This window comes from Pseudophryne corroboree, chromosome 11 (genome assembly GCF_028390025.1).
Source record: "Pseudophryne corroboree isolate aPseCor3 chromosome 11, aPseCor3.hap2, whole genome shotgun sequence".
Classification (NCBI taxonomy): domain Eukaryota; kingdom Metazoa; phylum Chordata; class Amphibia; order Anura; family Myobatrachidae; genus Pseudophryne; species Pseudophryne corroboree.
In genome coordinates, this window is record NC_086454.1 from 269,222,217 (window position 1) to 269,237,218 (window position 15,002).

Here is a 15,002-nt window from a genome sequence, read left to right on the forward strand (position 1 = left end):
GCTACTTCCGTGGCGCTCACCTGATTGGCTGTGCGCTGTCTGTGCTGTGACAGCGCATCGCAAAGCCGCTCCATTACTTTCAATGGTGGGAACTTTGCGGGTAGCGGGGGGGTTAACCCGCGGTCAGCGGCTGACCGGCGGGTGACCTCACCGCTAGCCGCTAAGTTCCCACCATTGAATATAATGGACGGAGCTGTGCGATGCGCTGTCTGAGTTCAGACAGCGCACAGCCAATCAGGTGAGCGCAACGAAGTTGCGCTTCCTGATTGGCTTTAGAGACCTTTCTGTGACAGCTGTCACTGACAGGTCTCTCTGCATTCGGGGTAAGGGGTCTCATGTGTCAGCATGGGACCCCTTTCAGTCCGTTTGGTCGGGTATTTGCGGTTTGTTTTTTTCTACAAGTACGTGGATTTATCTCTGGACCCTGGTTGAGGTGAGTATATTGATCTTTTATTTTCAGGTACCCCTGGATTCTACATGGAGAAGAGGACCGATGTCGGCGTGTGAACATAGGTAAGTATGTGTGTGTCGACGTATGAAATAAAGTTTTACTGTCGACGGTGTGTGTGTCCTGTTTTTATTTGGGTATTTTTTTCCCAGTAGTACTACAGGTACCAGCGGGCCCGTTTTTCTCCCGCATGCTGGTACTTGTGGTTCTCCAAGTACCAGCTTGCGGGGGAGGCTTGCTGGGACTTGTAGTACTGCTGGAAAAAACAATATTCTTTTCATTATCACAAAAGGCTATCAGCCCCCCCATCCGCAGCCCATTGGATGGGGGGGGGGCAGCCTCGGGCTTCACCCCTGGCCCTTGGGTGGCTGGGGGGGGGACCCCTTGATTGAAGGGGTCCCCACTCCCCCAGGGTACCCCGGCCAGGGGTGACTAGTTGGATATTTAATGCCACGGCCGCAGGGCACGGCATAAAAGTGACCCCCGGCTGTGGCATTATCTGTCCAGCTAGTGGAGCCCGATGCTGGTGTTAAAAATACGGGGGACCCCTACTCTTTTTGTCCCCCGTATTTTTGGCACCAGCACCAGGCGCAGAGCCCGGTGCTGGTTTTAAAAATACGGGGGATCCCCTGTCAATTTTTTCCCCGCATTTTTAGAACCAGGACCAGCTCGAAGAGCCCGAGGCTGGTTATGCTTTGGAGGGGGGACCCCACGCCATTTTTTTTAAGGATTTTACCGTTCCAGCAATAAAAAAAAAAAAAAAAAAAAATATATATATATTTTAAAAAATATATAAATAATATTTGTGCCTCCCAAAAAAAAAAAAAAGTACCTAATCCCTTCTAATATAAATAGATATGCTATTCCTAAAAAAAAAAACACCAAAAAAAACATGTTTAAATCTTTTTTTATTGTTTTCACCCTCCAAAGTGTGGCGGATTGAAAATGACGAATTTGCTGTCTAAAAGCACTGCTGTCGAATTTCCAAACTTGAATTGTATATGCTTTGGTCGAATTGCAGCACTTGTATCATTGCAGAAAAGTCGAATTTGCAAAAATTCGAATTGCAAAAAGTCGAATTTTGAAAGTCCGTTTTTTGGTCGGAAAGCACTGAATTGCATAGGCAAATTTTTTTTTTGGTCGAAAATGACCCGAAATTCGACAATTTCGGGAATTCGACCGCAATTGCATATACCCCATAGTGTGCAAGATAGGAGAGAATACTTGTAAACAAATTATATGTTTCTCCTGCTCCCTGTATGCCGCTGACCACCCGGCTTCATCAGCTGTGCGTCTATGCGGCTCGCCTGGTCTCCTCTCCTGCCGGTCTCTGGTCACGTGAGCGCGCTCACCGTGACCGCGTTCACCTCCCCGACGTACGTTTCACAGTTGCTTGTTCACGGGTAGCGTGAACATGAGGTGTCCGGACCTAGCTTAAGTCTAAGCAGGTAGCCACTCATGGGCTACAACTGTTAATTACTAACAAGATTAGGTCTGACACCATTTAGTGAGAATGAGCTTAATATTAATTGCAGAGATAGATGATTCCTGAATAGATGTCCTGCTCAATGCTACTAAAATGTCTTAAAAGAGAGAATGAGTACTATTTGGATTTTATAAAACCTGGAGACGTTGCATATAGATAAGTCCACTTAAAGAAGGTTTAATTGTGGTTGGAAACCCACACCGTATAATTAAAGATAGGTGAATTGGTCCGATTAGTATGATAGAAAATAGTGATTATGGTTGATTAAATAGTGTGGGAAAAAATATATATGAACCATGTTGTATGGTGGTGAAAAAAACTAATAGTGCAGTGGAATGTATTGTGAGTGTGACATGAATGAATGGAATTGTGTGGGAAAGAAAGGAAGAACAAAGGGAAAATCTGTGAAAAGTGAGGAAATTGTGCCCTAAATGATGGACTGCTTGAGAAGGATGTGCTGTGAAACGTATTTGTTAAAGGACGTGGAAGTGCTATAATTGTTGGTGTATATTGGGAAAAATGTTTGATGCTAATGAAGTGTATAAAGGAAGTGTAAAGAGATATTTGTGAAAAAGTTGTATTGTGGAAAAAAATTATTTTGTGGAAAAATTTTTTTTGGAACAAATGTGTGAAAAGATAATTGAATTTTGTTGATGATAACTGGTTGGTGAATAAAGTGACAGTGCTATAGTGTAGTAAGAGGTTAAGGGGAGGGGGAAAAAGGGGGAAAAAGGAAAAAAGGGAGGGAGGGGGAAGGGGGAGAGGGGGAGGAAAAAAGGGGAGGATAAATGGAAGGGGGGGGGGGTTTATGATGAGGTAACTGCACTGGTCCTATGTAAAATAATGGTTATTACTAGCGTAATGTACTAGTATACATATATACAGAGCAAGTAATTAATTAATCAGGTTGGAAGGAATGCTCCAAAATTAATAGTTTCATTAAGTCCTTGTGGATGTAATGAGTCCAGTCTGAAGGTCCACTCACATTCCTTCCGCAGAAGGGTATTGGTCCAGTCTCCTCCTCGTATACCAAGTTTAACTTGCTCTAGTCCACAAACTCTGAGTTCATCCCATCGGCCTGCATGATTAGAGACAAAGTGTCGTGCTACAGAGGTAATTTGCTTCTTTTTTTGTAGATGTTTGGTCGCATTGCGAATAGATCCGACGTGTTCCAGAATTCTTTGCTTGAGGGCTCTGGTCGTCATGCCCACATATTTTTGTCCACAGCCGCACACAATGCAGTAGATCACTCCTTCCGTAGAGCAATTAATGAAGTGCCTGAGTTTAATATCTTTTCCATAGCGGTCCTGAATGTGATCGGTCTTGAGAATATATTGACATGCTTTACAGTGACCGCAAGGGTATGTACCAGTCGTAGTCTGTGATCTCCCTCGGGATGATTGGAAATGGCTGGACACCAGTCTGTCTTTCAAGTTCCTCGATCTCCTCCAACTCATGGATACTTGTGATCCAAGTTTTTCAGATAGAATGGGGTCCAACTGGAGAATTCCCCAATGTTTTTGGATAGCTTGTTTGACCTGATGCCACTCTTGACAAAAGCCCCCTACAAATCTGATGATGTTATCCTCTTTTTTCTTTTGTTTCTTTTCAAAAATTAAATGCTCTCCCTGAGTGGTCTGGATATTTCTGCTCACTTTCTTGATAGAGGTATTGCTGTAGCCTCTCTCACGTAATCTGTTAGAGAGGTCTTTGCTTTGTTCTGCAAAGTCTCGGTCGTTGGAGCAGTTCCTTCTTAGATGTAAGTATTCCCCCTTAGGTATGTTCTCTATTGTGGGAGGGAAATGGGAGCTAGTTTGATGTAACAAAGTGTTAGATGATGTTTCCTTCCTATACAGTTTTGTTGAAAGCATTTCATTTTCATCTTTATAAATAAGGACATCCAGAAATGGGAGTTCATCTTGACTGATGTGATGGGTAAAGCGAATATTGAGGTTATTATTGTTAAGATGTTCAATGAATAGGAGTAGCATCTGTACATCACCTTCCCATATCATCAAAATATCATCGATGTACCTTACCCACATGATGATATTGGCTGTAAAGACATCATTGCTGTCCCTGAACACAAATTCACGTTCCCACCATCCTAAGAAGATATTAGCATACGTGGGGGCACACGCTGCCCCCATAGCTGTGCCCCGGGTCTGTAAAAAGAATCTGTTATGGAAAGTGAAAAAATTGTGGCGGAGTATAAATTGAAGTAAGTCAGCTAGAAATAGATGGAATTTCTCCATACCTTCCATGTTCATAAAATTGTTAACAGCTTCAAGTCCTCTATCATGGTCAATTGAAGTGTATAGTGCCTCAACGTCCAGAGAGACTAAATATTGATTTTTCTCTAGTTTGACATCATGAATCTTGCGAAGGACGTCAGTGGTGTCCTGGACAAAGGAAGGAAGGCCCAATACGTGGTGTCGTAGATGTAAGTCGACAAAGATGCTGGCTTTTTCAGTGAGTGATCCTATCCCCGATACGATCGGTCTGACTGGTGGTTGTCTCATGTTCTTATGTATCTTGGGGAGCATATAAAACGTGGGGATACTGGGATGTGCTGTCTGAATATACTGATATTCTGAAGATGTTATAGTACCTTCCGCATGTGCATTGGTCAAGATCTTATTATATAATGTCTTGTAGTTTTCCATGGGGTTTAGTAATACTCTTTGATAGCACGTCTGGTCTTCCAACTGTCGATATGCTTCCTGTATATATTGTTCTCGGGGCCATATCACCACGTTCCCACCTTTGTCTGATGGTTTAATAATAACATCATGCCATGATTCGATCTCTCTTAGGGCATAAAGTTCTTTCTTGGATAGATTGGAATTGTACAATCTTCTGGTGTTCCGGAGGTGTATGTGATCAAATTCTTTTGATACTAGTTTGGTAAATATCTGTATCTCTAGGCTCGTCTGCTCCGTCGGAAAGAATGAAGATCTTTTTTTGCAGATGAACCGCGTGCTGACCTCCCATTGGGGATCCATGGTTGGTGTTGATTCTGATTCCAGTGCCTGTAAGGCCTCCAGGGCTTCCAGTTCCGGTCCTGACAGGTCTAGTGTATTCATGTTGTCACTTGCTTCAGTCGGGTTGGGTTGGGTACAACCAGTCTCCGAGGTAACTTTTCTATTGTGGAACTTCGTGAGAAGTAACTTTCTACTAAAAAGTCTTAAATCTTTTTCCCATTGGAATCTGTTGAATTTTTCAGTTGGAGAATAAGAAAGACCTTTGCTCAAAACTTGGATTTGATCGTGATCTAAATTATGTGCTGAGAGATTAATAATTTTGAGTTGTGAAGAGGTATCTGCTGGGATTAAGGAGTCTGTAGTTACCTTCTGCGTGTATTCCGTGCTGGTTGTCTCCTTGGTGGTAACTGATCCCACTGTTGTGGTTGTCGTCCTCTTCCTCCTCTTGCACCCCCTCCTTGTCTTTCGTTTGTTGGGTGCCTTGAAGACCGCCTTTGAGAATCTGCCCTAGATTGTGTACTTTTTCCTCATTTTTGCATCTTAGTTTGCAAAAAGGAGAGGAGTTCATACATATGTCGTGATACATACGTATTGTATTGAGATACTGTCCTACAACATAGTATAATCAAAGAAGATTTCTAAGGCATATAAAGAATATAAAATCACAAAAAGATAGTACTGTAGCATATATTTTCTAAGTCAGAATACGTGAAACAACTAATATAGTACATTATCCTCAAATACTGTACAATGGAACATAACAGAGACATGCACATTGAGACTCATATATGAAGTACATGTGCTAATACATAGAAAGAAAGAAAGAAAGAAAGAAAGAAAGAAAGAAAGAAAGAAAGAAAGAAAGAAAGAAAGAAAGTGATCCAGCTCTGTCTCCCACTGTGTATTTAAACCTTTTTCACTTTCAATATGTGGAGTTTACGGCTGTCTACAGTAATCAATGTTTTCTGCCAACAGCAGCTGAATCTCTGTAAGTCTTGTAAGGTGTTTCTGTCTTTAGTACAGTATATAGTTGACACAAACACAAACTGTCATTACCTATTGTCACATATTTTGTATTCTTAACACCTCCTGTAGGGTGTAATATGTTATGGGGGCGCTTGGGATCCCGGTGCCCAGCATACCAGCGCCGGCATCCCGACCGCCGGCATGCAGGCAGTGGGGTGAGCGCAAAAGAGCCCCTAACGGACTTGCCACGCTGCTGGCACGGTGACGCGCGTATCTTCAGGGGTGTCGTGGATACCCCAAGAGGGAGAATAGTTGTCGGTATGCCAGCTGTCAGGATTCCGGCGTCGGTATGGTGAGCACCGGGATCCCGATAGCCGGCATATCAAATGCCTCCCCCTCCTGTAAGCTCCTGTCCTCAACTATGTACCAAGAGCTTTTTTATAATGTGATTCACAGAACATACCTTTCTCCTCACAGACAATTTATAATGGGATTAGCTTTATCACACAGGTGTCCCAAATATCATCAGGATAAAGCCGACTTACATCACTCCTTATGCTAATGCCCAATAATAAGAGTTTTGGTTGCAAGTTAAACAGGATACAGAGAGATCATTGATTCATTTTGTCCCTTTCACACTAGAATAGACAAGGGGGGTCATTCCGAGTTGATCGCTAGCTGCTGTTGTTCGCAGCGCAGCGATCAGGCTAAAAATCTGCATTTCTGCATATGCGTATGCACCACAATGCGTGCGCGCGACGTACAAGTACAAAGACCTTTGTGGTTTTGCACAGTTTCTAGCGAAACTTTAAGTTGCACGGCACAATGCAAGAAGATTGACATGAAGTGGGTGTTTCTGGGTGGCAACTGACCGTTTTCAGGGAGTGTTTGGAAAAATGCAGGCGTGCCGGGGAAAATGCAGGCGTGACTGGGCGAATTCCGGGACGGGTGTGTGACGTCAAAAGCCAACACTCCAACATTAGAATCAACGCACACGAAGAGTAAGTCCAGGGCTTGTCTTGTTTTGCACAAAATGATTTTGCAGGCGCTCTGCTGCACAAGCGAAAATACACTCCCCGGTGGGCGGCGACAATGCGTTTGCACAGCTGCTAAAAACTGCTAGCGAGCGATCAACTCGGAATAACCTCCTTGCTTCCACTTTTGTACATTGGAACTACATTTGCTCTTTTCCAGTCCTCTGGAATGGCACCTACATTTAGTGACTGGTTAAAAAATTCTAATACAAAAATAATTCCAATACAATAATAATTCTAATAATTTAATACAGGTAGTATCCGGAGTACCAGCTAGCCATTACGATTATATCAATTTCTTGGCCACCACTGCTAATTTGGTAAGGAATAATCATGTGTTCCTAGGGCAGTCTCAAAGAGGAAAGGGGGGGGGGGGTTGGCATAACATTCCAAAAGGCCCATTCCTTGGATATAATGGCAGTTTATGTAGGGTGTAAGTAATATAACGCTGTAGCTGACCTCAAAATGCCCTCACCCTAGGACTGGACTATAAAAAGTGAAAGGTATTGGTGACAGGGCGTCACATTTGTAGCATTTCCAGGTGGTAGTTGAGCCCATGAAATGTTTCAGTTTAGGAGTATTCTCTATGTAGTATTCTAAGAAGTTTTGCGACGTAACAGGTAGACATTATGGGCGGAATTCAAATCTTATTCCCGCCGGCAGTCACTAGATGGCGTTGAAGGGAGCTATTCTAACATTGCTCCATTTGGGTGCAATCGGCTGCTGGCGTCTACATCTCAGCTCGCACCCGTCAAGGGTGGTGAGCGGAAATGTGTGAAAAGTGATCATTTTGGGTGCCCAAACGGCACTTTTCACGATTACGCCCATTAGTTTAGTCCGGTTTAGCAGCTAAACCCGACACTAATGGACGCGATCAGCGCAATAGGGGACATCAATTGTATATCGCCTTCTGCGATCTCCTGTCACTTTAGGTGGGAGATCGGGGGTGATAACATTTGAATTCCCCCCTGTTTATTCATTTTAGTGCAGAACTGGACAATGGTAACAAGATTAACATCTGGAAAATCAGATATTACATTTTCCCATTCCACTAGTGAGAGAATCAAAACATGAAAGTGGATGAGAAAATGAATAAACATAGGGAATAGAAAAAGGCCTTGAAGGGTGACGATTCAGCGCACCATCCAAGCTACAAGTAAGCTCCGCCTCAATGAGGGCGTGTAATACCTCCTGTGCACAACTAAGGAATTGTAGGTATGGGAACAATGGGATAGTTAAATTAGGGAACTTTTGTTGGAGTGGAGAGGGTTGCATGGGACAGTCATGTAGAAGCTGGTATATAAGCCTTACATGTATAGAAAGGGAAAAGGGAGGATGTTTATTTTGGCGGGTGGTCTTCAGTTTGCCGGCGGTCGGTCTTCCGACGACCAGCATACCGGTGCCAGAATCCCGACCGCCGGCATACCGACAGCTTTTCTCCCTCTTGGGGGTCCACAATTCCCCTGGAGGGAGAATAGATAGCATGCATTGTGCCCGCAGCTTGGCCAGCGCAGCGAGCCCGCAAGGGGCTCATTTGCACTCGCCCAGCTGTCGGTATGTCGGCGGTCAGGATTCCGGCACCGGTATGCTGGCCGCCGGGAGCCCGACCGCCTGCATATCATACTACACCCATTTTAGCTGAATAGCAATAAATGAATGGGATTTGGAAAGCTTCAGCCGAGAACCAGACATGCATCGTGTTGTGCAGGTTGTGCTTAATATCCTCAACCTCCGGGACGAGGACTGTAGGATTCATGTGTAGAAGGGAATGTATTTCAGTTTGAATGAAACAATATATTTCACGATATTAATTCTAAAAATAAATGAATAGAAAAGCAATGACATAAAGAGATATAGACATGGGTCATCTAGAACATTTGTTGCTGTCTTCACGCTGCTGAGTGCGGAAAATGAGCAGGAAATCATTTAGGCAATTAGGATGTTCGCAGCCTGAGCTTGTTGTGGGTGATGATGTGACATGTTTGCATCACACGGATCAGAGGGCAACTTGGGAGAGTCAGTGCACATCGGTGCTAAGTATCATAATTGGAGATATTTGCATCTCTCCTGCCAGAACATGTAATCCTACCAATATGTCCTGACAGCAACCCGTGTTCTGCATGAGCAGCCTCAGAATGCTTATTTCACTAAATGTCTATGACAATACTTATTGGGCGTTCTCCTATTTAGATGGTAACTGCTGCAAAAATAGTCCTCGTCCCTTCTGTGCAAGCATGACCCATCGGAACATATGTGCACTGCACTGGAATTCCAGTAGCGGTTAAAAAAAATCAATAAATATGTATAAAGAAAATAGAGTAAAAAAATTAAAATACATAAAGAAATGACTTCAATAACACAGCACTGTTTCCTCTCTGACGCCTCTGCCACACTGAGATTACTGCGATAGGAGGACAGCTGGTGAAATATGAAGCTAGTGCCGGCAAAGTTATGGAGTGACCCTATAGATCAGGCATTCCCAACCACGGTTCTCAAGACACACCAACAGTGCAGGTTTTAGTGATATCCAGGCTGCAGCACAGATGGTAAAATCAAAATAACTGAGCTACTAATTAAGTCACCTGTGCTGAAGCCTGGATATCACTAAAACCTGCACTGTTAGTGTGCCTTGAGGACCGTGGTTGGGAATGCCTGCTATAGATGTTCTCCATATGATAAATACTGTAGGCCCCTCAGTGAGGAACAAACCGTGCACTTTCAAAACAGCTGTTTCTGCTCTAGTGGGTCTGTTTAATATTAGGTGGCTATAGGGCTGGTTTTCCATCGCCCTCCCAACATTGTTCTGGTTAAACTGGGTCCTCGGGCACGCCCGAAAAGTGAGCAGTGTCCCGTGACAAAAGAAGCATGGCCAGTGGTACAACCCTATCTCCATCACTCACTCCAAGATGCCGGGCTGCCCCCAGGTTCTCCCTGCACTGTGAATAGATGCCATGCGCATCTCATAGCATCTATTCAGTTGCTTCTCTGCTGCAGGGGAGTCAGTCAGCCCTCCAACAACTTCTCCCCATCACGGGATACTGCAAACAAATGGGACTGTCCCGCTGGAAGCGAGACAGTTGGGAGGTATGTTTTATGGCAATTGTAGAATAAATGTGAGTGATGCTCGGCTGCCCTGAGGTACTGTCTGACTGCAGCAGCACTTTAAGCCTATCATCAGCCAGTCTTCCGTGCATCTGCACATCCATGATCTGGCTTTGCTCATTCACAATCACACGTGTGCTGTGGAACTGGAAACTCCGATTTGGTCCCCCAGTTCTACTGAATCTCTTCGCCAGCAGTGGCTACGGCTGGATACAGCATGGCAGTAGGTCTCCATGGATAGGAAGAAGCCCTGTCTCTGGCAAAAACTGACTTTTCATCACTTGCTAAGTAGACTCACTGGTGTACTGTATACAGTGAGAACACCACGCTAGCTGAGTGAGGGAAACAGATTTGCTTTGTCCGGGCTGCTTGTCCATTCCCGCTCACAGGCATACATTATGGCATCTGGGACTGGGATAAGGCAGCAGTCTGGTGACTTCTTTGGAAATATGCCACATGCGACTCCAGAACACTGATTATGCATGTGTCAGCCCCTTTTCTAGTGGAAGGGGACCAATGGACAGCCGCACATGGGCCCCTTCCTGTTTTAAAATGTCCCTGAGTTAAATCTATATGTGTGACCACAGCTGCTCTCCATTCTTGTCACTTTTCTGTGAGAGACATTGGAAATTATATTTCCCAGTCCCTATTCAAACTGCAGCAAATGATGGATAAATACCAGCAGGCACAGTGACACTGAGCACTGCAGATGAACTATATGTCCCCTGATGCTTCACAGATGGCAGAGTATCTGGAGTTCTAGAACTTGTCATTACTCTATTGCAAGGTCAATACAGTACATACTGTATGTAGAAGGGTTATAGAATGATAAAAAAAAAAAAATCGAAAACATAGCCCTCACCCACTCTTCTCCCTCTTATATCTCTGACCTTATCTCTCTTTACATTCCCACCCATCCTTTTCACTCTTCTAATGCACCGCGTCTCTCCTGCCACCTGATTACCGCTCCTACTCCCACCTATAAGATTCTGCACGTGCTGCTCCCTATCTCTGGAGTTCTCTACCTCACCACCATAAACTCTCCACCTCTCTACAAAACTTCCAACGGGCGCTCAAGACCCACTTCTTCACCAAACCCAGCCAACTCTCCTCCTAACTATCTTGTCTATGCTCACTGTCTACCCCTTCTGTGTCACCTTGGTCTGTCAGCCCTTCACCTTTTAAATTGTAAGCTCGCAAGAGCAGGGCCTTCTTTCCTTATGTGCCTTTCCTTTTCTTACTTACACTTACTTACTTACTTACATCTCATACTCCATACTCCCTTTGATGGCACCTGACCCCTGTTTTTTCATACTTGTCCTATATTGTCTTGAACTGTAAGTGCTGTTTTCGTGTTTGCTCATTTGATTATGTACTTTGAAATTGGTGCTGCGGTTCCCTTGTGGCACCATACAAATATAGGATAATAATAATAATAATAATAATAATAATAATAATAATAATAATGTATCTAACCCAGGGCAGTTTCTAGACAATATGGGTACCAGGGAGAAGAGCCAAATGCGCCGGCCTCTCACTCCTCTGCTGGTCTCCATTCTTCAGTTGCCCTTCCAGCTATGGTGTGCGTAGTACTATCCCAGCACAGTAACTGGTTGATAGATCTACAGTAAAGCCACATACACACTAATCGAGTCCCCACCGATGCCGATATTGGCAGCGGCGGGGACCCGGCGGGGTGCTGGCATCGGCAAGTGCATACACACTTGCCAATGCCAGCGGGGAAGGGAGCGACGGCGGGGGGAACGACGCCCAAGCTGCGCCTGTCGTTAATGAGGACCTTCCTCGTCTGTACATTGATGACATCTAGTGTACACACTACATGAGATTGTAAAAGATCTCGATCAGATTGGCCCTTCTGAGCAAGATCTTTTACTTTCTCGTCTAGTGTGTATGGGCCTTAAGTCACAAGATAGTCAATGGGTAGAACCCAAATGGTCAAAATGTAAAAGGTCAACAGGGTCAAAAAGTTAACAGCTAAGATCCACAAGTTTTTTAATTTTTAATTTTAAATACATTTTATCTACTTATTCACCATATACCATACACGTGGACTACGACTGGGAACTTTGCTTGAAGCGTGGCGAGCGAAGTGAGCCTGCAAGGGTACACATTTTCACTAATTTGGCTCAGATATGGTGAAACATACAAAATGACCCACCCCCCCCCAAAAAAAAAAACGTGTCGACCAATTTTGTGTCGACCATTTTCATGTTGACTTTTGTACTTGTCGACTTTATTTACTGTCTACATTTTCCCTGTTGACCTGTTGACCCTGTTGACCATTTGAGGTTGCCCTATTGACTGTCTTTTTACTGTAGATCTACTGAACAACAAACCCCCTGTACTACCCCAGCAACACCTACATTTATCAATTGTATTTATTTTTGTTAATAATCTGAATTATACCTTGAAGTGTTATAAATAAATTATCAATATATTATATACAAATTAGTGTAAGCTTTTCATGGTCTCTGTACTCCCACTCATGCCACAGCTGGAAGGAGAACCGATGAATCAAAACGGGCAAAGGATTCAACATACAGGGCTAATCATATCTACAGATGTTGCCATGCTCATCCAGCCTAGAGCATGTCCGCACGGACACACAAACCGCTCCTAGGGCCTAATTCAGACCTGGTCGCATTGCAGATCGAACACACCACACACAAATCTAACTCTCTCTGCACATGTTAAATCTGCCCCCCCCCCCCCCCCCCCTGCAGTGCACATGGTTTTGCCCAACTGCTATCAAAATTCCTGCTGTTTGTTAGCAGTTGGGCAAAATCATGTGCACTGCAGGGGGGGGGGGGGGGGGGGGGGCAGATATAACATGTGCAGAGAGAGTTAGATTTGGGTGTGGTGTGTTCAATCTGCAATCTAAATTGCAGTGTAAAAATAAAGCAGCCAGTATTTACCCTGCACAGAAACAAAATAACCCACCCAAATATAACTCCCTGTGCACATGTTATATCTGCCTCCCCTGCAGTGCACATGGTTTTGCCCAACTGCTAACGAAGTTCCTGCTGCGATCAACTCAGAATTACCCCCAAGGTCAATTAGCAGAGACACTGTGGACCAGAAGGAGATGCACAACTCAGTGGACCCATAGGGGGCAATAGTCAAAATGGGGGTTTATTCAGAGTTGATCGCAGCAGCAAATTTGTTAGCAGTTGGGCAAAACCATGGGGGTAATTCCAAGTTGATCGCAGCAGGAATTTAGTTAGCAATTTGGCAAAACCATATGCACTGCAGGGGAGGCAGATTTAACATGTGCAGAGAGAGTTAGATTTGGGTGGGGTGTGTTCAATCTGCAATCTAATTTGCAGTGTAAAATTAAAGCAGCCAGTATTTACCCTGCACAGAAATAAAATAACCCACCCAAATCTAACTCTCTCTGCACATGTTAAATCTGCCTCCCCTGCAGTGCACATGGGGGGTCATTCCGAGTTGTTCGCTCGCAAGCGGATTTTAGCAGATTTGCTCATGCTAAGCCGCCGCCTACTGGGAGTGAATCTTAGCATCTTAAAATTGCGAACAATGTATTCGCAATATTGCGATTACACACCTCGTAGCAGTTTCTGAGTAGCTCCAGACTTACTCGGCATCTGCGATCATTTCACTGCTTGTCGTTCCTGGTTTGACGTCACAAACACACCCAGCGTTCGCCCAGACACTCCCCGTTTCTCCGGCCACTCCTGCGTTTTTTCCGACAACGGTAGCGTTTTTCCCCACACGCCCATAAAACGGCCTGTTTCCGCCCAGTAACACCCATTTCCTGTCAATCACATTACGATCGCCAGAACGAAGAAAAAGCCGTGAGTAAAAATCCTAACAGCATAGCAAATTTACTTGGCGCAGTCGCAGTGCGGACATTGCGCATGCGCATTAAGCGGAAAATCGCTGCGATGCGAAGATTTTTACCGAGCGAACAACTCGGAATGACCCCCATAGTTTTGCACAATTGCTAACTAAATTCCTGCTGCGATCAACTTGGAATTACCCCCAATGTGCGCTGCAGGTGTGGCAGATATAACATTTGCAGAGAGAGTTACATTTGGGTCGGTTATTTTGTTTCAGTGCAGGGTAAATACTAGAGATGAGCGGGTTCGGTTTCTCTGAATCCGAACCCGCACGAACTTCATGTTTTTTTTCACGGGTCCGAGCGACTCGGATCTTCCCGCCTTGCTCGGTTAACCCGAGCGCGCCCGAACGTCATCATGACGCTGTCGGATTCTCGCGAGACTCGGATTCTATATAAGGAGCCGCGCGTCGCCGCCATTTTCACACGTGCATTGAGATTGATAGGGAGAGGACGTGGCTGGCGTCCTCTCCATTTAGATTAGGAGAGAGAGAGAGAGATTGACCTGAGGCTGATACTGTAGAAGAGAGTGCAGAGTTTAGTGACTGACCACAGTGACCACCAGCAGTGCAGTTGTTTTATTTAATATATCCGTTCTCTGCCTGAAAAAAACGGTACACACAGTGACTCAGTCACATACCATATCTGTGTGCACTGCTCAGCCCAGTGTGCTGCATGCCTGCATCATCTATGTATATATTATATATCTGACTGTGCTCAGCTCACACAGCTTATAATTGTGGGGGAGACTGGGGAGCACTGCAGTGCCAGTTATAGGTTATAGCAGGAGCCAGGAGTACAAGACAGTCACATACCATATCTGTGTGCACTGCTCAGCCCAGTGTGCTGCATCATCTATGTATATATTATATATCTGACTGTGCTCAGCTCACACAGCTTATAATTGTGGGGGAGACTGGGGAGCACTGCAGTGCCAGTTATAGGTTATAGCAGGAGCCAGGAGTACATATTATATTAAAATTAAACAGTGCACACTTTTGCTGCAGGAGTGCCACTGCCAGTGTGACTGACCAGTGACCTGACCACACTGACCACCAGTATAGTTAGTAGTATACTATATTGTGATTGCCTGAAAAAGTTA

The 15,002-nt window shown here is 44.6% G+C and overlaps 1 protein-coding gene across 5 annotated transcripts in view; it reads right to left on the reverse strand.

Annotated features, from left to right (window-relative positions):
- The window catches only part of LOC134969438 (uncharacterized), a 191,348-nt gene that overhangs the window by 159,066 nt on the left and 17,280 nt on the right, over nucleotides 1-15,002 (reverse strand). The window lies entirely within an intron of this gene.